The sequence below is a fragment of the Ranitomeya imitator genome, chromosome 1, assembly GCF_032444005.1.
Source record: "Ranitomeya imitator isolate aRanImi1 chromosome 1, aRanImi1.pri, whole genome shotgun sequence".
NCBI classification, from domain to species: domain Eukaryota; kingdom Metazoa; phylum Chordata; class Amphibia; order Anura; family Dendrobatidae; genus Ranitomeya; species Ranitomeya imitator.
This window is the reverse complement of record NC_091282.1, coordinates 220099969-220123105: the sequence shown is the minus strand read 5'-3', so window position 1 is coordinate 220123105 and position 23137 is coordinate 220099969.

Here is a 23137-nt window from a genome sequence, read left to right as displayed (position 1 = left end):
TGCTGTCAGTGTGTCACTGGAGGTCCTATAGAGCATGACTTCACCCGATGTCACTGTTCTATAGGGGAGATCGTCGTGGGACACTCCTTATTAATTGGACTGCATCGGACAGGGAGTATACGGTTTATTATTTTACGCTTTTTGCAGGCGCTGAAGTATGGTATGTATGGTTGAATTAAGAATATTAAAATACTTTTTTCTGGCTGTCTTTATTTTTTTTTAACTCTTTCACCACTGTAGGATTAATAATGGATAGGCGTCTTATTGACGCCTCTCCATTATTAACCCGGCTTAATGTCACCTTACAATAGCAAGGTGACATTAACCCCTTATTACCCCATATCCCACCGCTACACGCGAGTGGGAAGAGAGGGGCTAAGTGCCGGAATTGGCACATTTTACAGATGTGCCATTTCTGGGGCGGCTGCGGACTGGTATTTGTAGCCAGGGAGGCCAATATCCATGGCACCTCTCTAGGCTATGAATATCAGCCTGCAGCTGTCTGCGTAGCCTTTCTGGCTATAAAATATAGGGAGACCCCACGTCATTTTTTGGGGGGTCCCCCTATTTAAATAACCAGTAAAGGCTACGCAGACAGCTGCGGGCTGATATTCATAGCCTGGGAGGGGCCACGGGTTTTAACCCCTTACAAGGCTACAAATATTGGCCCCCGGCCATCGGCTTTCCCCCTCTGGCGCAGAAAATTGCACGTCGCTTTTTTTCCAGTTTTTTTCTTTATGTTCATTTATCAACATCGGCCTATCTATGGATATATCTATCTATAGATATATCTATAGATACATAGATGTTTCTATCAATATATCTATCTGGCTAATTTAATATATTATTTTAAATTAGTTTTTTTTTCTGCTTGATCCATTTTTTCTCATAGTTGTATTAGCGCCAGATTGTGCCTGATGGAAAAAACATTTCATCCGTTTTTTGCCGGATCCATCAAAAAAGCTGTTTCCACCGGACGAAAAACGCATACAGAGGAACGTTTTTTCTGTCTGGCGAAAAAATGCAGAGCGATGGATCCGGCAAAAAATGGATGAAACATTTTTTTTACTTAGCAGCTTTTTTGTTGCCATAATACAAATTCTAAGTCTATTCAGTAGGACTATTAGCTGTGTATCCACCAGACTAATGAGGATCCGCAGCGTTTTCCGCATCGTGTGCACATATCCTTAGAATCAGGCTATGTGCACACGGTGCGGATAGCGGTTTTGGCTGCGGATCCGCAGCGGATTGGCCACTGCGGATTCGTAGCAGTTTTCCATCAGCTTTACAGTTCCATGCAAATCTATGGAAAACCAAATCCGCTGTGCCCATGGTGCAGAAAATACCGCGCGGGAACACTGTTGTATTTTCCGCAGCATGTCAATTCTTTGTGCGGATTCCGCAGCGTTTTACACCTGTTCCTCAATAGTAATCCGCAGGTGAAATCTGCACAAAAAACACTGGAAATCCATGGTAAATCCACAGGTAAAACACAGTGCCTTTTACCCGCGGATAGGGTTGAGCGAAACGGATCGGTCATTTTCAAAAGTCACCGACTTTTGGCACAGTCGGGTTTCATGAAACCCGACCCGATCCCTGTGTGATGTCGGCCATGCGGTACGCGACTTTCGCGCCAAAGTCGCGTTTCAATTATGCGAAAAGCGCCATTTCTCAGCCAATGAAGGTGGACGCAGAGTGTGGGCAGCGTGATGACATAGGTCCTGGTCCCCACCATCTTACAGAAGGGCATTGCAGTGATTGGCTTGCTGTCTGCGGCGTCACAGGGGCTATAAAGAGGCGTTCCCGCCGACCGCCATCTTACTGCTGCTGATCTGAGCTTAGGGAGAGGTTGCTGCCGCTTCGTCAGAAGCAGGGATAGCGTTAGGCAGGGTACATTAACCCCCAAACCGCCTGTGCTGTAGCGATTTCCACTGTCCAACACCACCTTATGTTTGCAGGGACAGTGGAAGCTACATTTTTTTTTCCTCAGCGCTGTAGCTCATTGGGCTGCCCTAGAAGGCTCCCTGATTGCTGCATTGCTGTGTGTACGCCACTGTGCAAACCAACTGCTTTTTTCAAAGCACAAATCCTGTTGTTCCTTCCTTTCTGCACAGCTGTCTTTTTTGTTTGTCCACACTTTTCATTTAATTTGTGCAGCAGTCCACTCCTTGTTATTGCTGCCTGCCATACCTGGCTGAGATTACTGCAGGGAGATAGTAATTGTAGGACAGTCCCTGTTTTTTTTTTTAATTCTCCCTGAAAAAAAATCAATAGTGGGAGATTAATCTTGGCATTTGTGCTTGAGTGCCAGTCGTGTGTGCCATCTCTCTCCAATTGTGGGGCACAGAAAGCCTAGTGTCTTTAATCCTTTTTTTTTTTTTTTTTTAAATCTCTCTAACCAAGAAAAGCAGTGGGAGATTAAGATTGGCATTTCTGCTAGAGTGCCAGTCCTGTGTGTGCCATCTCTCTCCAATTTTGGGGCACAGAAAGCCTAGTGTGTAATACTGGCCCTGATTTCTTGGCAATTCTCCCTAACCAAATAAAGGAGTGGGAGATTAAGATTGGCATTTCTGCTAGAGTGCCAGTCCTGTGTGTGCCATCTCTCTCCAATTTTGGGGCACAGAAAGCCTAGTGTGTAATACTGGCCCTGATTTCTTGGCAATTCTCCCTAACAAAAAAAAGCAGTGGGAGATTAAGATTGGCATTTCTGCTAGAGTGCCAGTCCTGTGTGTGCCATCTCTCTCCAATTTTGGGGCACAGAAAGCCTAGTGTGTAATACTGGCCTTGATTTCTTGGCAATTCTCCCTAACAAAAAAAGCAGTGGGAGATTAAGATTGGCATTTCTGCTAGAGTGCCAGTCCTGTGTGTGCCATCTCTTTCCAATTTTGGGGCACAGAAAGCCTAGTGTGTAATACTGGCCCTGATTTCTTGGCAATTCTCCCTAACAAAAAAAGGAGTGGGAGATTAAGATTGGCATTTCTGCTAGAGTGCCAGTCCTGTGTGTGCCATCTCTCTCCAATTTTGGGGCACAGAAAGCCTAGTGTGTAATACTGGCCCTGATTTCTTGGCAATTCTCCCTAACAAAAAAAGCAGTGGGAGATTAAGATTGGCATTTCTGGTAGAGTGCCAGTCCTGTGTGTGCCATCTCTCTCCAATTTTGCGGCACAGAAAGCCTACTGTGTAATACTGGCCCTGATTTCTTGGCAACTCTCCCTAACAAAAAAAAGGAGTGGGAGATTAAAATTGGCATTTCTGCTAGAGTGCCAGTCCTGTGTGTGCCGTCTCTCTTAAATTGTGGGCCACAGAAAGCCTAGTGTCTGTTTTTTTTTATTTGGTTTATAAATTCTCCCTGACAAAAAAAAAAACAGTGGGAGATTAATATTGGCCTTTGTGCTTCTGTGCCAGTCGTGTGTGCCATCTCTCTCAAATAGTGGGCCACAGAAAGCCAAGTGTCTGTTTTTGGTTTTTAAATTCTCCCTTAAAAAAAAATAAACAGTGGGAGATTAATATTGGCCTTTGTGCTTGTGTGCCAGTCATGTGTGCCATCTCTCTCAAATAGTGGGCCACAGAAAGCCTAGTGTCTGTATTTGGTTTTTAAATTCTCCCTGAAGAAAAAAAATAAACAGTGGGAGATTAATGTTGGCCTTTGTGCTTGTGTGCCAGTCCTGTGTGCCATCTTTCTCAAATAGTGGGCCACAGAAAGCCTGGTGTCTGTTTTTGGTTTTTAAATTCTCCCTGAAGAAAAAAAATTAACAGTGGGAGATTAATATTGGCCTTTGTGCTTGTGTGCCAGTCCTGTGTGCCATCTTTCTCAAATAGTGGGCCACAGAAAGCCTGGTGTCTGTTTTTGGTTTTTAAATTCTCCCTGAAGAAAAAAAATAAACAGTGGGAGATTAATATTGGCCTTTGTGCTTGTGTGCCAGTCCTGTGTGCCATCTTTCTCAAATAGTGGGCCACAGAAAGCCTGGTGTCTGTTTTTGGTTTTTAAATTCTCCCTGAAAAAAAAAATAAACAGTGGGAGATTAATATTGGCCTTTGTGCTTGTGTGCCAGTCCTGTGTGTGCCATCTCTCTCAAATAGTGGGCCACAGAAAGCCTAGTGTCTGTTTTTTTTATTTGGTTTATAAATTCTCCCTGACAAAAACAAAAACAGTGGGAGATTAATATTGGCCTTTGTGCTTCTGTGCCAGTCGTGTGTGCCATCTCTCTCAAATAGTGGGCCACAGAAAGCCTAGTGTCAGTTTTTGGATTTTAAATTCTCCCTTAAAAAAATAAACAGTGGGAGATTAATATTGGCCTTTGTGCTTGTGTGCCAGTCCTGTGTGCCATCTCTCTCAAATAGTGGGCCACAGAAACCTAGTGTCTGTATTTGGTTTTTAAATTCTCCCTGAAGAAAAAAAATAAACAGTGGGAGATTAATATTGGCCTTTGTGCTTGTGTGCCAATCCTGTGTGCCATCTGTTAGGGGTCGAGTTCCCGCTTCTGCACAGGGGGAATCTCGAGCCACCTCCGCTGCGGTCTCCCATTCTTGTCCAGCCGCAGTGGAGTCTGCTCAGCAAAGACACTATGGTATAGAAAATACTCAGCACAGCCTAGAGGGGGAGGTGCACAGTCATAGGTTCCCAAACCTTAGTATATATAGTGCAAGTGACTAGCACACTCCAAAATGTTGTGATGCAAACGGGGGTTTATTTACATACAGTAATCAAACGTTTCGGTCAATATAGGACCTTCATCAGTGTACTATAAGGGAATATATACAGAAGAATTAACATAAAATATAAAACATAACAGAATATAAAGAATAACAAAAAACAAAATACAAAAGAACAAAAGTATAAACATCACGGAATCATACAGTCATGTATATGGATACCAATAAACAACTACAATGGAGTACATACAGAATATCATAAACCTCTGTTTATAGGATATATACACATGCATAGACACGTATGAATATGGTGGCTAGGGTATTGAAGGAAAACTCCGGAAAAAATAACAATAACATGGGGCAGGTGGATATATGTGATAAGCAATTGGGAAGGAAAAAATTGAATGAACCACGTACCTAATGATAACTGTAAACCTGGTAGAGCCCCCAATTTAAGAGAAAATTGCATCTATAAGAGAAGCAATGTAGACATACTGAAATAAAAGGAAAACTGGTATAACCAGTAGTGACCCCCAGAGAGACTAAGTACATACCTAAAACAACTGGCTTAAAAGGAATGCGGGCCGCAAGCACAGTGGAATCTGCCTGAGAGAAAGGCATATGGAAGAGTGTAAGGATACTGGCACGGAAAAATGCTGTACAGAGAGAGAGCCACGTGCTGTGTATGTAACGGAGGACTTACCCACTGTTCTAGGATACAGAATACACGCGGTGTCCACCGCAAGTGTAGTGGGGAGGTACGTGCCCGGTGTGTCTATTTATAGTAAGTGGGGTGAGCGCTGATGTCCGCGCTGGGATACGGCTAGGAGGGACCGGAAGGGGCGGAGCGGTAATGACGCGAGCGTCACATGACCGCAGGGGGCAGAGAAGAGTGCGTTCCACTGATTAAGAAGAAAGATGGTTGTGCGTTCCACCTGGGACACTGCAACAAAAGCGAGGTGCGGTGAGGGTGCGAACATAACATGACGCTTGGGGCAAAGATGTGTGTGTTCCACATGCTAAAAGGAACATGGTGATGCGTTACACTAGGAAAACCGCAATGCAAGGTGCGGTAATGGTGCGTGTGTCACATGGTCGCTGAGGGCAGAGAAAATAGACTAACACAGACGCATAGGACACATAGGACATATATGATGGTATGTTCCAAGTAGTGAGCCGCTTCTACAAAGTGAAGTGCGGTGGCCGTAGAGTGTCACGATAGTCAAAGATGGAGTCAGAAAGGTCGATTCTGTAAGAAGAGAGACATAATTAGTATAGGGAAGACAAAACACCGCATATCTGTAAGTCGAAGAATAGGTTGCCTAATCTAGATATTAGAACTAAACTATGATGGATGGACTATAGAGGCATGCAGTGTAGAGATTAACACAGTGTAGGACTAATAATAAACAATAGTAAACATTAATAAACAGGGCCGCAATGTTAATATGTGAAGAATGTATAGTATAGCCTTTCTATCAGGATATGAGATCTGGGTCTAACGTGTGGCACAAGGCACTTTTATAAAAAACTACCAAGCAACAGCTACACCATGGATAATACATGTTGACAGTATATGTACATAAACCTTAGATAAACGGTCATCGCACATAGGAATCCACTGGTACTTGTGTTAAGTCAAAGAGCTGAAACGTAAATAGTCATCCAGAAGAATTACAATAGAGTAAAAATCGCAACGAATAAAGGTGACTCCAGACCATAGGCACAAATGTATGGACCATGACTGTAATGTACTATTTCAAATGAAAGATGATAACTCATAGTCTCTGTTTAAACCTTTCGGGCTTAACGTATCGAGCTCATGGATCCAGTATGCCTCTCTACGTTTGAGCATAGTGACACGGTCCCCCCCACGTCGGGGTGGTGTAACGTGTTCGATAATCTGGAACTTGAGTTGAGATAGATTGTGACCTTTTTCAATAAAGTGTGATGGTAAGGGAAGTAGAAGGTTTTTACATCGTATGGTAGACTTGTGTTTAGAGATTCTAGATTTGACCGGTTGGGTAGTTTCGCCTATATATAATAGTCCGCACGGGCATTTAATTAAATATACTGCGAAATTTGTATTGCAGGTGAAGAAATTATTGATGGGTAGTGTTGAGCATTCCGATACCGCAAGTATCGGGTATCGGCCGATATTTGCGGTATCGGAATTCCGATACTGAATTCCGATACTTCCCGCGTATCGGATACCGGAATCGGAAGTTCCCAGAATTCAAATTGAACGCAGCAGCCAATGAGGAATGAATGAAAGTGTGGGCACATCCTGTTTAGCATGGTGGGCATGTAAGTACTGGCAAGGCTGGGATTGGCTGCTGAAATGATGTCACTCTGCACTATAAAAAAGCGCTGCCGCCATTTTGCGCTCACTCTGCTGTGATTTCAGTTAGGGACAGGACGCTGTGTTCTAACTGAGGGCCAGTTGAGCTTGCTAATTGCTTTATTTTCCTTTCCAAAGGCTAATTTAGCAAAACGCTGTGTGTTCTTCACTGTTCACCTTGCTCTTGCCTTGCAGCGCTGTTTTAACAGCGTTCTGCAAGGTCTCTGTGTGTGTGTGTGTGTGCAGCTCACTCTGTAGTCTGTGTGCAGCCATATACCCGGTTGTATTCAGCTCAGGGGGGGTTCACACTGCCTCACACAGTTGTTCTTTTTTGCTCTTAGTGCAGCCTGCTGCACATTTTTTCTCAAATTTCCTATTAGTGTTTTTCCACCAGTCTCCAGCTCTATTGTGGAAAAACACTACATAGGATAACCTAGAGGGGGGTTTTTGGGCCTTGCAGCGCCGTTTACGGCTGTCTGCACGGTCTCCGTGTGAGCCCAGCTCGCCCTGTAGTCTGTGTGCAGCCATAGCCGGTTGGATTCAGCTCAGGGTTCGTTACTGGCTCATACCTTGAGAAAAATTTTCCTTTTTTTCAAATAGTGCAGCCTGTTTAAAATTTGAAAAAAAAAATTCCTATTAGTGTCTTTCCACTCGTATCCAGCTAAATAGTGGAAAAACACTATATAGGATAACCTAGAGGAGGGTTTTTTGGCCTTGCAGCGCCGTTTACGGCTGTCTGCACGGTCTCCGTGTGAGCCCAGCTCGCCCTGTAGTCTGTGTGCAGCCATAGCCGGTTGGATTCAGCTCAGGGTTCGTTACTGGCTCATACCTTGCGAAAAATTTTCCTTTTTTTTCAAATAGTGCAGCCTGTTTAAAATTTGAAAAAAAAAATCCTATAAGTGTCTTTCCACTCGTATCCAGCTAAATAGTGGAAAAACACTATATAGGATAACCTAGAGGAGGGTTTTTTGGCCTTGCAGCGCCGTTTACGGCTGTCTGCACGGTCTCCGTGTGAGCCCAGCTCGCCCTGTAGTCTGTGTGCAGCCATAGCCGGTTGGATTCAGCTCAGGGTTCGTTACTGGCTCATACCTTGAGAAAAATTTTCCTTTTTTTCAAATAGTGCAGCCTGTTTAAAATTTGAAAAAAAAAATTCCTATTAGTGTCTTTCCACTCGTATCCAGCTAAATAGTGGAAAAACACTATATAGGATAACCTAGAGGAGGGTTTTTTGGCCTTGCAGCGCCGTTTACGGCTGTCTGCACGGTCTCCGTGTGAGCCCAGCTCGCCCTGTAGTCTGTGTGCAGCCATAGCCGGTTGGATTCAGCTCAGGGTTCGTTACTGGCTCATACCTTGAGAAAAATTTTCCTTTTTTTGAAATAGTGCAGCCTGTTTAAAATTTGAAAAAAAAAAATTCCTATTAGTGTCTTTCCACCAGTCTCCAGCTCAATTGTGGAAAAACACTACATAGGATAACCTAGAGGGGTTTTTTGGGGCCTTGCAGCGCCGTTTACGGCTGTCTGCACGGTCTCTGTGTGAGCGCAGCTCGCCCTGTAGTCTGTGTGCAGCCATAGCCGGTTGGATTCAGCTCAGGGTGCGTTACTGCCTCATACCTTGAAAAACAATTTCCTTTTTTTTCAAATAGTGCAGCCAGTTTAAAATTTGAAAAAAAAAATTCCTATTAGTGTCTTTCCACTTGTATCCAGCTAAATAGTGGAAAAACACTATATAGGATAACCTAGAGGAGGGTTTTTTGGCCTTGCAGCGCCGTTTACGGCTGTCTGCACGGTCTCCGTGTGATTTAAACTAGCTCTGTAGCCCGATCTGCACCAAAAAAAAAGTTAAGTTCACCAAACACAACTTAACACTTGTGTAGGCCACATTTGAAAAATAATAAAGTTTAGTCCACAATTTACAACATTAGTGTTTCTTACACCTGTTAGGAGGAGCATTACAGGAATAAGCACACTAAGGCCTTAGTACTTTTCTGCTTATCTTTATCTGTCAACCAAGATGAAGAGGGCAGGGAGTAAGGCACGTGGGCGTGGGCGCGGAGCAGGGAGAGGAGCAGGGAGAGGACGTGGTGATTCTGTGCCTGCTGCGGGCGCCGGTGACTCGTCGTCACTCAGTTTCAGCAGGGAACAGTCCTTCATGCGCAGCTTTGTCGGAGAGCGCCGTGCACCGCTGCTGCGTGAAGACCAAATTGAAGCCGTTGTCGGGTGGATGGCAGCTAACGCCTCGGCATCGACTTCAGTTAGTGCCACATCCTCTCAGGCACAGAGCACTGGAGAGCAGCCATCTGTCTCTTCACCACCTGCCAAATTGGCCAGGCAGTCAGAGAGCCCAGGACAGGAGCCATCTCTACTTCTGTTCTCTGAATCTCTTGGCTTGGAAACAGGGGGCCAGCCAAGCAGCATTGGAGAAATGGAAGAAGAGGCAGTGTGCAGTGATGCCCAACACCTTTTTCTCTCTGACTCTGAAGAGGCAGGTGGGCCAGTGCCTCCGGTGACCACAGCGCAGTACGCATCTGATGATGAAACTCAGGTGCCGCTTTCTCGTGCGTACTGTGCTGCTGAGACTACCCAGGAGGAGCAGTTGGTGGCAGAGGGTAGTGGAGATGATGAGGTCCTTGACCCATCGTGGCGTGAGGAACAGGAAGGTGGTGGGAGCAGCTCAGAGGAAGAGCTTCCTCTTACGGGCCAAAGAGGGAGAGGGAGGGGGAAGACTGCGGAGCCTGTAGCCTCCACTTTGGCACCCGTTAGGAGCCTGTCTCTTTCCAAAGCCAAAAAGGGCGCTCCCAAGACTTGCAGTGCCTGGTCCTTTTTTGACACAGTTGCAGATGACATTTGTTTTGTCAAATGCAAGCTGTGTCATCATAAAGTAAAAAGAGGGAAAAATGTCAGCAACCTCAATACCACAAATATGTGGAAACATGTGCGGACCAGGCACGCGGTGGAGTTACAGAAACACACTGAAGATGTAGGCCAACCAACAGCGGCAGCTACCACCTCTTCAGCTCGTGTTGCCTCTTCCTCCAGCTCACGCACAGCTGGTTTGGCTTCCTCCCAGAGACCTTGTGTAATTCCACCCACAGCACCACCTTCCCAGTCATCCTCACACTCCTAGTCTACTCTACAGCCATCGGTAGTACAGGCATGGGAGAAAAGGCGGGCATTCTCGGCCAACCACCCCCGAGCACAGGCTCTGAATGCAGGCATTGCCAAACTGTTGTCCCTGGAAATGCTCTCGTTCAGGCTGGTGGAGACTGACAGCTTCCGTGACTTGATGGCATTGGCAGTCCCACAGTACAAGGTGCCCAGCCGCTTTTACTTCAGCAGGCAGGCTGTCCCTGCCCTGCACAGGCATGTTGAGGCAAACATAAAACATGCGCTACTGAACGCCGTCAGTAGCAAGGTCCACCTCACCACCGATGCGTGGACCAGTCAGCATGGACAGGGGCGATATGTTTCCCTCACTGCCCATTGGGTTAATGTTGTTGAGCCAGGTACAGATCGTGCGAGTGGCGCAGGACGTGTCCTGCCCACTCCAAGGATTGCAGGAATCCAGTCTGTACGCATCGACTCCTCCTCTTACACCAGTTCCTCTGATTCCTCTCTGCAGGATCCGTCACAGTCCACCCCCACATGGACCCGTGAACGTTTACCTATGACCGACATGAGCACAGCCGTGGCCAAACGTCAGCAGGCCGTCTTGAAACTAGTTTCATTGGGGCATCGAAGCCACACAGCGCAGGAGCTCTGGAATGCCATAAAGCAGGAGAGCGATGTGTGGTTACTGCCAGCGAATCTCCAGCCAGGCATGGTAGTGTGTGACAATGGCCGAAATCTGGTGGCAGCTTTGGCCCTTGGCAACCTCACTCACATCCCATGTCTGGCACATGTGCTCAATTTGGTTGTGCAGAGTTTTCTGAGGGACTATCCGGATCTTGATGCCCTGCTGCACAAGGTCCGCCTAGAGTGTGCTCACTTGCGGCGTTCCAGCTTGGCCAGATCCCGCATTGCTGCTCTGCAGCGCCGATTCCGCCTTCCGGAACACCGCATCATATGTGACCTACCTACCCGGTGGAATTCCACGTTACATATGTTGGAGCGGTTGTGTGAGCAGCAGCAAGCAGTTATGGAGTACCAGCTGCATCAGGCACAAAGAAGTCGCAGTCAGCGCCGATCAGACTTCACAACCACAGAGTGGGCCACTATGAAGGACGTCTGCCAGGTTTTGCGTCCTTTTGATTATTCCACGCGGATGGCAAGTGCAGATGATGCACTAGTCAGCATGACTGTCCCCCTTATCTGCCTGCTTCAGCAAACTTTGCAAGGGTTAAGGGATGATGTGGTGGAAGAGGTGGAGGATGAGGAGTCACCTTTTCCATCAGCTTCTGGAGAGTCAGCGCCACGTGGTTCCTCACAAAGGGATACGCAGGGGCCAATTTGTGAGGAGGATGAGGAGGAGTCAATGGAGGAGGAAGAGCTCCGTCCAGAGGAGGGAGCGACACAATTGTCCAGTGGTCAGTGTGTACAGCGAGGGTGGGGTGATGACGAGCGGGCAGAGATCATGTCTCAAGCAGGGGACAGCGTTTCTGGGCCAGTTGGCACTCTGCAGCACATGGTGGATTTCATGCTGCAGTGCCTGAGAAACGACCGCCGCATCGACAACATTCTCAACATGCCTGATTATTGGGTGTTCACCCTCCTCGATCCTCGCTACCGGGACAACGTCCAAAACCTCATCCCTGCGTTGACCCGGGAGCGTAAATTGCGGGAGTACCACGACACACTGGTGAATTCCATCATCTTCTCCTGTCCAACTGAGAGGAGTGCTGCTAGTGCTTTACAAAGCAGCTCAGTGCGTCGAGGCAGTGGGGGAGGCTCTGCCCAAAGAGGGAGCAGAAGCAGTGCCTCTGCCCAAGGCAAGCCCAGTATGGCACAACTCTGGCACACTTTTGTGTGCCCGCCCCAAATGTCTACACCATCACCGGCGGCTCCAGTCAGCAGGAGGCAACGGTTCCGTCAGATGGTGACAGACTACATGGCTTGCCCTCTTACTGTACTCCCAGACGGCTCTTCCCCGTTCAAGTTTTGGGTCTCTAAGCTGGATACATGGCCAGAGCTAAGCCAGTATGCATTGGAGGTGCTGGCTTGCCCTGCGGCTAGTGTCTTATCGGAACGTGTCTTTAGTGCCGCAGGTGGTGTACTAACAGACCGTCGCATGCGACTATCCTCTGATAACGTTGACCGGCTTACTTTCCTGAAAATGAACCAGGCCTGGATCTCGCAGGAATTTGCCACTCCTCTGCCTGATTAAGTAATTGGGTGTCATCCAGGTCTCCTGCTGTGTTCATCTTTCTACCACCTGAACTGCTATTCCTGGGCTCCAACACCGCCAGTTGCGGCTCAGAAGTGCAGGCTGCACAGTAAAAACATACGACCCAGTGTTATTGGGTTTCAGTAACGTCAGCTGATCCCCAGCTGTGTAGCCGGCAATGTGTCCTGCGACCGCCACGCTGGCACAACAACCTAAATGTAAGGGAACCTGTCCCCCCCCCCGTCGTTTGTTACTGAAAGAGCCATCTTGTGCAGCAGTAATGCTGCACAAGGAAAAGGTAGCTCTTTTTTTTAGCTCTTTGCACACGCAGAACTTAACACTTATAAAATGTGTTCACTGATACCGTTATACCGTCCCGGAGCTGGGACTTTCCTTCGTAATGTGACGCAGCACAGCCGTCATTCCTACCCCCTTGGTGCCATGCGCTGCCTCCTCAGCGTTGTTTTAAGCTGTCACGGAGCCTGCGCTGTTCTGTTATCCCTTGGGCATGCCCTATTTGCGCTGCCTGTCTTCTGACATAATTTGGTGTCAGGCTGGCTGCGCCTGTGCGGCCGCGGTGCCCGAGATCCCGCCTCGCAGTGTCTTCTGATTGAGTCACACTGCGGGCCTGGGATCCATGGGCATGCGCAGTGCATATCTTCCCCTCGGGCTCTCGCTCATTTCCCACCGCCTTCTTTAGACTGTGCGCCGTCAGCTGATCCCTAGCATGCCAAGGCCGTGACACCGCACAGTCTGAAGAAGAGGGAAGGAGGGGAGTGAGAGTCGAGGTTATGCACTGTGCATGCCCATGGTTCCAAGGCCCGCAGTGGGATTACGTTAGATGAGACTGCGAGGTGGGATCTGGAGCAGCGTGGACGCACAGGCACTGACAGCCTGACACCAAATTATGTCAGAAGACAGGCAGCGCTAATTGGGCATGGCCAAGGGCTAACAGAACAGCGCAGGCTCCGTGACAGCTTAAAACAACGCTGAGGAGGCAGCGCACGGCATCAAGGGGATAGGAATGACAGCTGTGCTGTGTCCCATTACGAAGGAAATTCGCACCTCCGGAACGGTTTAACGGTATAAAGGGACACATTTTTAGTGTTTACTTCGGTGTTTGCAAGGAGCATAATTAAAAGAGCAACCTTTTCCTTTTGCATCCTTAGTGCTGCACAACATGGCTCTTTCAGCTACAAACGTCTTGGGGGGGGGGGTTAAAGGTTTCCTTTCAACTTGCTCCAATCAGGCTTCGGCCTACACTCTGTTCCTCTGCTCCTCCTGCTGTCCCTGGGCTCTAACACCGCCAGTTGGTGCCTGGAAGTGCTGTGTGCACAGTCAACAGTCGCTCCTCTGTTATTGGGGTTCAGTAACGTCAGCTGATCCCCAACTGTGTGTGCGGCAATACCTCCAATCTGCTCCTCCTGCTGTCCCTGGGCTCTAACACCGCCAGTTGGTGCCTGGAAGTGCTGTGTGCACAGTCAACAGTCGCTCCTCTGTTATTGGGGTTCAGTAACGTCAGCTGATCCCCAGCTGTGTGTGCGGCAATACCTCCAATCTGCTCCTCCTGCTGTCCCTGGGCTCTAACACCGCCAGTTGGTGCCTGGAAGTGCTGTGTGCACAGTCAACAGTCGCTCCTCTGTTATTGGGGTTCAGTAACGTCAGCTGATCCCCAGCTGTGTATCCGGCAATGTGTCATGCGTCCGCCACGCTGGCACAACTAAAATGTAAGGGGACCTGTCCCCCCCCCCCAGGCGTTTGTTACTGAAAGAGCCACCATGTGCAGCACTAATACTGCACAAGGGAAAGGTCGCTCTTGAAATTATGCTCCTTGCAAACGCTGAACTACACACTCATGTAATGTGTCCCCTCACACCGTCCAACCGTCCCAGAGGTGGGACTTTACTTTGTAATGTGACGCAGCACAGCCGTCATTGCTACCCCCTTGGCACCGTGCGCTGCCTCCTTAGCGTTGTTTGATTCCGTCATGGACCCTGCGCTGTTATGTTATCCCTTGGCCATGCACAGTTTGCGCTGCCCGTCCTCTGACATCATTTGTTGTCGTCCTGGCTGCGCCTGTGCGTCCACGCTGCCCGAAATCACACCTCGCAGTGTCGTCTAATGTGATCCCACAGTGGGCCTGGTATCCATGGCCATGCGCAGTGCATATACTAGCCTCTCACTCCCCTTCTTCACGCTTCTTCAGACTAGGCGGCGTCAGCTGATCCCTAATAGCATGCCACGGCCGTGACGCCGCACAGTCTGAAGAAGCAGGAAGGAGGTGAGTGAGAGGCGATGATATGCACTGCGCATGCCCATGGATCCCTGGCCCGCAGTGGGACTACATTAGATGACACTGCAAGGTTGGATCTCGGGCAGCTTGGACGCACAGGCACTGCCAGCCTGACACCTACATGATGTCAGAAGACGGGCACCGCTAACTGTGCATGGCCAAGGGATAACATTACAGCGCGTGCTCCGTGACAGAACCAAACAACGTTGAGGAGGTGGCGCCCGGCACCAAGGGGGTTGGAATGACGGCTGTGCTGTGTCACATTACAAAGGAAAGTCCCACTTCCGGGATGGTTTGACGGTGTGAGGGGACACATTATATGAGTGTGTACTTCAGCGTTTGCAAGGAGCATAATTTTCGGAGCCACCATTTTCCATGTGCAGTATTACTGCTGTACAAGATGGCTCTTTCAGCAACAAATGCCTGGGGGGGGGGTTAAAGGTTCCCTTTCAACTTGCTCCACTGCAGGCTTCGGCCTACACTCTGCTCCTCTTTGATTCCCTGGGTTTCAACACTGTCAGTTGCCACCTGGAAGTGTTGTCTACACAGAAAAAACACTAGGTGATGTGTCAGTGGGGTTCAGCACCGCCAGCTGTTCCCCTGCTGTGTAGTCGGCAACGTGTCCAGCACAAGCCACGCTGGCACAACAGAACAAAAGCTGCCACCAGTGCAGGCTTCGGCCTACACTCTGCTCCTCTCCTCCTCCTGCTGACCCTGGGCTCAAACACCGCTAGTTTTTGCCCGGAAGTGCTAGCTGCACAGAGAAAAACACCAGCCAATGTGTTAGTGGGGTTCAGCAACGCCAGCTGTTCCCCTGCTGTGTAGCCGGCAACGTGACCTGCAAACGCCATGCAGGCACAGGAACTGAAATTAAAGGGAACCTGGCCCCACCCCCCCAGGTGTTTCTATGTATAACAGCCACCTAGTACAGCAGTACTGCTGCATTTGTACAAGGTGGCTGACTTTTTCTCCTTGCCCACGTGGAACTCAACACGTACAAAATGTGTCTCATTGAGACCATTCCACTGTCCCTGAGGTGTGACTTTCCTTTGTAATGATACGCAGCACCCCCCTTGGTAGCGTTTCCCGTCTTTTGTCATCATGGTTAGCTGGCTGCGCCTGTGCATCCGCCCTGCTAGAAACAACGCCCCTCGTTGTCATATTTATTTTGTCAGCGAGGGTGTGGTTTATGGGCACGAGCAGTGCATATGTTCGCCTGTCTTAACTCATCTCCTTCCGCCTTCTTCAGACTGTGCGGCCTCCTGGCCGTGGTAGGCGATAAGGGATCAGCTGAGGCCGCCCAGTCTGGAGCAGGTGTAAGGACATGTGTAAGCGGCAAACCTATTTACTGCACAAGGCCACGAATCCCAGCCACGCAGTGTGATTTTTTGAAAACACACTGTGGGTCTGGGATTCATGTCCATCGCTAACCGCAACGGCCGACATGAAATGAGGTCAGAAGACAGGAAGCGCTCACAGCGCATGGCCAAGGGATCACAATAGCGCAGACTCCTGTACAGCAAATAACAACGCTCAGGAATCTGCGCCCAGTACCTAGGTGCAAATTTTGACACCTGTGCTGCGTCTCGTTAAAAAGACAAGTCACGCCTCCACAACTGTTTGACAGTATAATGGGCTAAATAGTGTACGTGTTTTAGTCAGCGTGTGCAAGGAGCAAAACAAATAGAGCAACCTTTTACTTGTGCAGCATTAATGCTGCACAAGGTGTGGCTCTTGTACCTTGCAACACCTGAGGGGGGTTAAAGGTAACCTTTGAAATTGGTTCAACTAGGCTTCGGCCTACACTCTGCTCCTCTACTCCTCCTGCTGACCCTGGGCTCAAACACCGCTAGTTTTTGCCCGGAACTGCTAGCTGCACAGAGAAAAACACCAGCCAATGTGTTAGTGGGGTTCAGCAACGCCAGCTGTTCCCCTGCTGTGTAGTCGGCAACGTGTCCAGCACAAGCCACGCTGGCACAACAGAACAAAAGCTGCCACCAGTGCAGGCTTCGGCCTACACTTTGCTCCTCTCCTCCTCCTGCTGACCCTGGGCTCAAACAACGCCAGTTTCTGCCCGGACATGCTAGCTGCACAGAGAAAAACACCAGCCAATGTGTTAGTGGGGTTCAGCACCGCCAGCTGTTCCTCTGCTGTGTAGTCGGCATCGTGTCCAGCACAAGCCACGCTGGCACAACTGACCAAAAGCTGCCACCAGTGCAGGCTTCGGCCTACACTTTGCTCCTCTCCTCCTCCTGCTGACCCTGGGCTCAAACAACGCCAGTTTCTGCCCGGACATGCTAGCTGCACAGAGAAAAACACCAGCCAATGTGTTAGTGGGGTTCAGCACCACCAGCTGTTCCCCTGCTGTGTAGCTGGCAACGTGTCCTGCAAACGCCACGCAGGCACATGAACTGAAATTGAAGGGAGCCTGCCCCCCACCCCCCCAGGTGTTTCTATGTATAACAGCCACCTTGTACAGCAGTACTGCTGCATTTGTACAAGGTGGCTGACTTTTTCTCCTTGCACACGTGGAACTCAACAAGTACAAAATGTGTCTCATTACAGACCATTACAATGTCCCTGAGGTGTGACTTTCCTTTTTAATGACACGCAGCACCCCCATTGTTAGCGCTGCCCGTCTCCTGACATCATTGGTTGGCTGGCTGTGCCTGTGCGTCCCCCCTGCCCGACACAACGCCCCCCGTTGTCTCATATATTTTGACTGCGAGGGTGTGATTGATGGGCACGAGCAGTGCATATGTTCCCCTGTCTTCACTCCCCTCCTTCCGCCTTCTTCTGACTGTGCGGCCTCATGGCCGCGGCATGCGATAAGGGATCAGCTGAGGCCGCCCAGTCTGAAGCAGGTGTAAGGACATGTGTGAGCGGCGAACATATTTACTGCACAAGGCCACGAATCCCAGCACCGCAGTGTGACTTTAGGAAAAGCCACTGTGGGTCTGGGATTTATGGCCATCGTTAACCGCACCGGCCAACATGAAATGAGGTCATGAGACGGCCTGCACTAACAGGGTATTGCCAAGGGATAACACAAGAGCGCAGTTTCCTGTACTGCAAATAACAACGGTAAGGAATCTGCGCACAGCACCTAGGTGTAAATTTGTACACCTGTGCTGCGTCTCCTTAAAAAGACTAGTAGTCACGCCTCCACTACTGTTTGACAGTATAATGGGCTAAATAGTGTACGTGTTTAATTCAGCGTGTGCAAGGAGCAAAATTAAATAGAGCAACCTTTGACTTGTGCATCATTAATGCTGTTCAAGGTGTGGCTCTTGTACCTTGCAACACCTGAGGGGGGGGGGTTAAAGGTAACCTTTGAAATTGGTTCAACTAGGCTTCGGCCTACACTCTGCTCCTCTACTCCTCCTGCTGACCCTGGGCTCAAACACCGCTAGTTTTTGCCCGGAACTGCTAGCTGCACAGAGAAAAACACCAGCCAATGTGTTAGTGGGGTTCAGCAACGCCAGCTGTTCCCCTGCTGTGTAGTCGGCAACGTGTCCAGCACAAGCCACGCTGGCACAACAGAACAAAAGCTGCCACCAGTGCAGGCTTCGGCCTACACTTTGCTCCTCTCCTCCTCCTGCTGACCCTGGGCTCAAACAACGCCAGTTTCTGCCCGGACATGCTAGCTGCACAGAGAAAAACACCAGCCAATGTGTTAGTGGGGTTCAGCACCGCCAGCTGTTCCTCTGCTGTGTAGTCGGCATCGTGTCCAGCACAAGCCACGCTGGCACAACTGACCAAAAGCTGCCACCAGTGCAGGCTTCGGCCTACACTTTGCTCCTCTCCTCCTCCTGCTGACCCTGGGCTCAAACAACGCCAGTTTCTGCCCGGACATGCTAGCTGCACAGAGAAAAACACCAGCCAATGTGTTAGTGGGGTTCAGCACCGCCAGCTGTTCCCCTGCTGTGTAGCTGGCAACGTGTCCTGCAAACGCCACGCAGGCACATGAACTGAAATTGAAGGGAGCCTGCCCCCCACCCCCCCAGGTGTTTCTATGTATAACAGCCACCTTGTACAGCAGTACTGCTGCATTTGTACAAGGTGGCTGACTTTTTCTCCTTGCACACGTGGAACTCAACAAGTACAAAATGTGTCTCATTACAGACCATTACAATGTCCCTGAGGTGTGACTTTCCTTTTTAATGACACGCAGCACCCCCATTGTTAGCGCTGCCCGTCTCCTGACATCATTGGTTGGCTGGCTGTGCCTGTGCGTCCCCCCTGCCCGACACAACGCCCCCCGTTGTCTCATATATTTTGACTGCGAGGGTGTGATTGATGGGCACGAGCAGTGCATATGTTCCCCTGTCTTCACTCCCCTCCTTCCGCCTTCTTCTGACTGTGCGGCCTCATGGCCACGGCATGCGATAAGGGATCAGCTGAGGCCGCCCAGTCTGAAGCAGGTGTAAGGACATGTGTGAGCGGCGAACATATTTACTGCACAAGGCCACGAATCCCAGCACCGCAGTGTGACTTTAGGAAAAGCCACTGTGGGTCTGGGATTTATGGCCATCGTTAACCGCACCGGCCAACATGAAATGAGGTCATGAGACGGCCTGCACTAACAGGGTATTGCCAAGGGATAACACAAGAGCGCAGTTTCCTGTACTGCAAATAACAACGGTAAGGAATCTGCGCACAGCACCTAGGTGTAAATTTGTACACCTGTGCTGCGTCTCCTTAAAAAGACTAGTAGTCACGCCTCCACTACTGTTTGACAGTATAATGGGCTAAATAGTGTACGTGTTTAATTCAGCGTGTGCAAGGAGCAAAATTAAATAGAGCAACCTTTGACTTGTGCATCATTAATGCTGTTCAAGGTGTGGCTCTTGTACCTTGCAACACCTGAGGGGGGGGGGTTAAAGGTAACCTTTGAAATTGGTTCAACTAGGCTTCGGCCTACACTCTGCTCCTCTACTCCTCCTGCTGACCCTGGGCTCAAACACCGCTAGTTTTTGCCCGGAACTGCTAGCTGCACAGAGAAAAACACCAGCCAATGTGTTAGTGGGGTTCAGCAACGCCAGCTGTTCCCCTGCTGTGTAGTCGGCAACGTGTCCAGCACAAGCCACGCTGGCACAACAGAACAAAAGCTGCCACCAGTGCAGGCTTCGGCCTACACTTTGCTCCTCTCCTCCTCCTGCTGACCCTGGGCTCAAACAACGCCAGTTTCTGCCCGGACATGCTAGCTGCACAGAGAAAAACACCAGCCAATGTGTTAGTGGGGTTCAGCACCGCCAGCTGTTCCTCTGCTGTGTAGTCGGCATCGTGTCCAGCACAAGCCACGCTGGCACAACTGACCAAAAGCTGCCACCAGTGCAGGCTTCGGCCTACACTTTGCTCCTCTCCTCCTCCTGCTGACCCTGGGCTCAAACAACGCCAGTTTCTGCCCGGACATGCTAGCTGCACAGAGAAAAACACCAGCCAATGTGTTAGTGGGGTTCAGCACCGCCAGCTGTTCCCCTGCTGTGTAGCTGGCAACGTGTCCTGCAAACGCCACGCAGGCACATGAACTGAAATTGAAGGGAGCCTGCCCCCCACCCCCCCAGGTGTTTCTATGTATAACAGCCACCTTGTACAGCAGTACTGCTGCATTTGTACAAGGTGGCTGACTTTTTCTCCTTGCACACGTGGAACTCAACAAGTACAAAATGTGTCTCATTACAGACCATTACAATGTCCCTGAGGTGTGACTTTCCTTTTTAATGACACGCAGCACCCCCATTGTTAGCGCTGCCCGTCTCCTGACATCATTGGTTGGCTGGCTGTGCCTGTGCGTCCCCCCTGCCCGACACAACGCCCCCCGTTGTCTCATATATTTTGACTGCGAGGGTGTGATTGATGGGCACGAGCAGTGCATATGTTCCCCTGTCTTCACTCCCCTCCTTCCGCCTTCTTCTGACTGTGCGGCCTCATGGCCGCAGCATGCGATAAGGGATCAGCTGAGGCCGCCCAGTCTGAAGCAGGTGTAAGGACATGTGTGAGCGGCGAACATATTTACTGCACAAGGCCACGAATCCCAGCACCGCAGTGTGACTTTAGGAAAAGCCACTGTGGGTCTGGGATTTATGGCCATCGTTAACCGCACCGGCCAACATGAAATGAGGTCATGAGACGGCCTGCACTAACAGGGTATTGCCAAGGGATAACACAAGAGCGCAGTTTCCTGTACTGCAAATAACAACGGTAAGGAATCTGCGCACAGCACCTAGGTGTAAATTTGTACACCTGTGCTGCGTCACCTTAAAAAGACTAGTAGTCACGCCTCCACTACTGTTTGACAGTATAATGGGCTAAATAGTGTACGTGTTTAATTCAGCGTGTGCAAGGAGCAAAATTAAATAGAGCAACCTTTGACTTGTGCATCATTAATGCTGTTCAACGTGTGGCTCTTGTACCTTGCAACACCTGAGGGGGGGGTTAAAGGTAACCTTTGAAATTGGTTCAACTAGGCTTCGGCCTACACTCTGCTCCTCTACTCCTCCTGCTGACCCTGGGCTCAAACACCGCTAGTTTTTGCCCGGAAATGCTAGCTGCACAGAGAAAAACACCAGCCAATGTGTTAGTGGGGTTCAGCACCGCCAGCTGTTCCCCCGCTGTGTAGCCGGCATCGTGTCCAGCACAAGCCACGCTGGCACAACCGACCAAAAGGTGCCACCAGTGCAGGCTTCGGCCTACACTTTGCTCCTCTCCTCCTCCTCCTGCTGACCCTGGGCTCAAACACCGCTAGTTTTTGCCCGGAAATGCTAGCTGCACAGAGAAAAACACCAGCCAATGTGTTAGTGGGGTTCAGCACCGCCAGCTGTTCCCCCGCTGTGTAGCCGGCATCGTGTCCAGCACAAGCCACGCTGGCACAACCGACCAAAAGCTGCCACCAGTGCAGGCTTCGGCCTACACTTTGCTCCTCTCCTCCTCCTCCTGCTGACCCTGGGCTCAAACACCGCTAGTTTTTGCCCGGAACTGCTAGCTGCACAGAGAAAAACACCAGCCAATGTGTTAGTGGGGTTCAGCACCGCCAGCTGTTCCCCCGCTGTGTAGCCGGCATCGTGTCCAGCACAAGCCACGCTGGCACAACCGACCAAAAGCTGCCACCAGTGCAGGCTTCGGCCTACACTTTGCTCCTCTCCTTCTCCTCCTGCTGACCCTGGGCTCTAACACCGCTAGTTTTTGCCCGGACATGCAATCTGCACAGAGAAAAACACCAGTCAATGTGTCAGTGGGGTTCAGCAACGCCAGCTGTTCCCCTGCTGTGTAGCTTGCAACGTGACCTGCAAACGCCACGCAGGCACATGAACTGAAATTGAAGGGAGCCTGCCCCCCACCCACAGGTGTTTCTATGTATAACAGCCACCTTGTACAGCAGTACTGCTGCATTTGTACAAGGTGGCTGACTTTTTCTCCTTGCCCACGTGGAACTCAACACGTACAAAATGTGTCTCATTAGAGACCATTACAATGTCCCTGAGGTGTGACTTTCCTTTGTAATGACACGCAGCACCACCCTTGTTAGCGCTGCCCGTCTTTTGACATCATTGGTTAGCTGGCTGCGCCTGTGCATCTCCCCTGCTCGAAACAACGCCCCTCGGTGTCTTATTTTTTTGGACAGCGAGGGTGTGATTGATGGGCATGTGCAGTGCATATGTTTGCCTGTGTTCACTCATCTCCTTCCGCCTTCTTCAGACTGGGTGTCCTCATGGCCGCGGCAGGCGATAAGGGATCAGATGAGGCCGCCCAGTCTGAAGCAGGTGTAAGGACATGTGTGAGCGGCAAACATATTTACTGCACCAGGGCACGAATCCCAGCACCGCAGTGTGATTTTTTAAAAACACACTGTGGGTCTGGGATTCATGTCCATCGCTAACCGCAACGGCCAACATGAAATGAGGTCATAAGACAGGAAGCGCTCACAGCGCATGGCCAAAGGATCACAAGAGCGCAGACTCCTGTACAGCAACTAACAACGCTCAGGAAGCTGCGCCCATGCAAAAAGGTGTTGTTTTCGACACCTGTGCTGCTTTTCTTTAAAAAGACAAGTCACGCCTCCACTACTGTTAAACAGTATAATGGGCTAAATAGTCTACGTGTTGCATTCAGCTTGTGCAAGTAGACAAATTAATAGAGCAACCTTTTACTTGTGCAGCATTAATGCTGCAGAAGGAGTGGCTCTTGTACTTTGTAACACCTGAGGGGGGGTTAAAGGTAACCTTTGAAATTGGTTCAACTAGGCTTCGGCCTACACTCTGCTCCTCTCCTCCTCCTGCTGACCCTGGGCTCTAACAACGCTAGTTTTTGCCCGGAAATGCTAGCTGCACAGAGAAAAACACCAGCCAATGTGTTAGTGGGGTTCAGCAACGCCAGCTGTTCCCCCGCTGTGTAGCCGGCATCGTGTCCAGCACAAGCCACGCTGGCACAACCGACCAAAAGCTGCCACCAGTGCAGGCTTCGGCCTACACTTTGCTCCTCTCCTCCTCCTCCTGCTGACCCTGGGCTCAAACACCGCTAGTTTTTGCCCG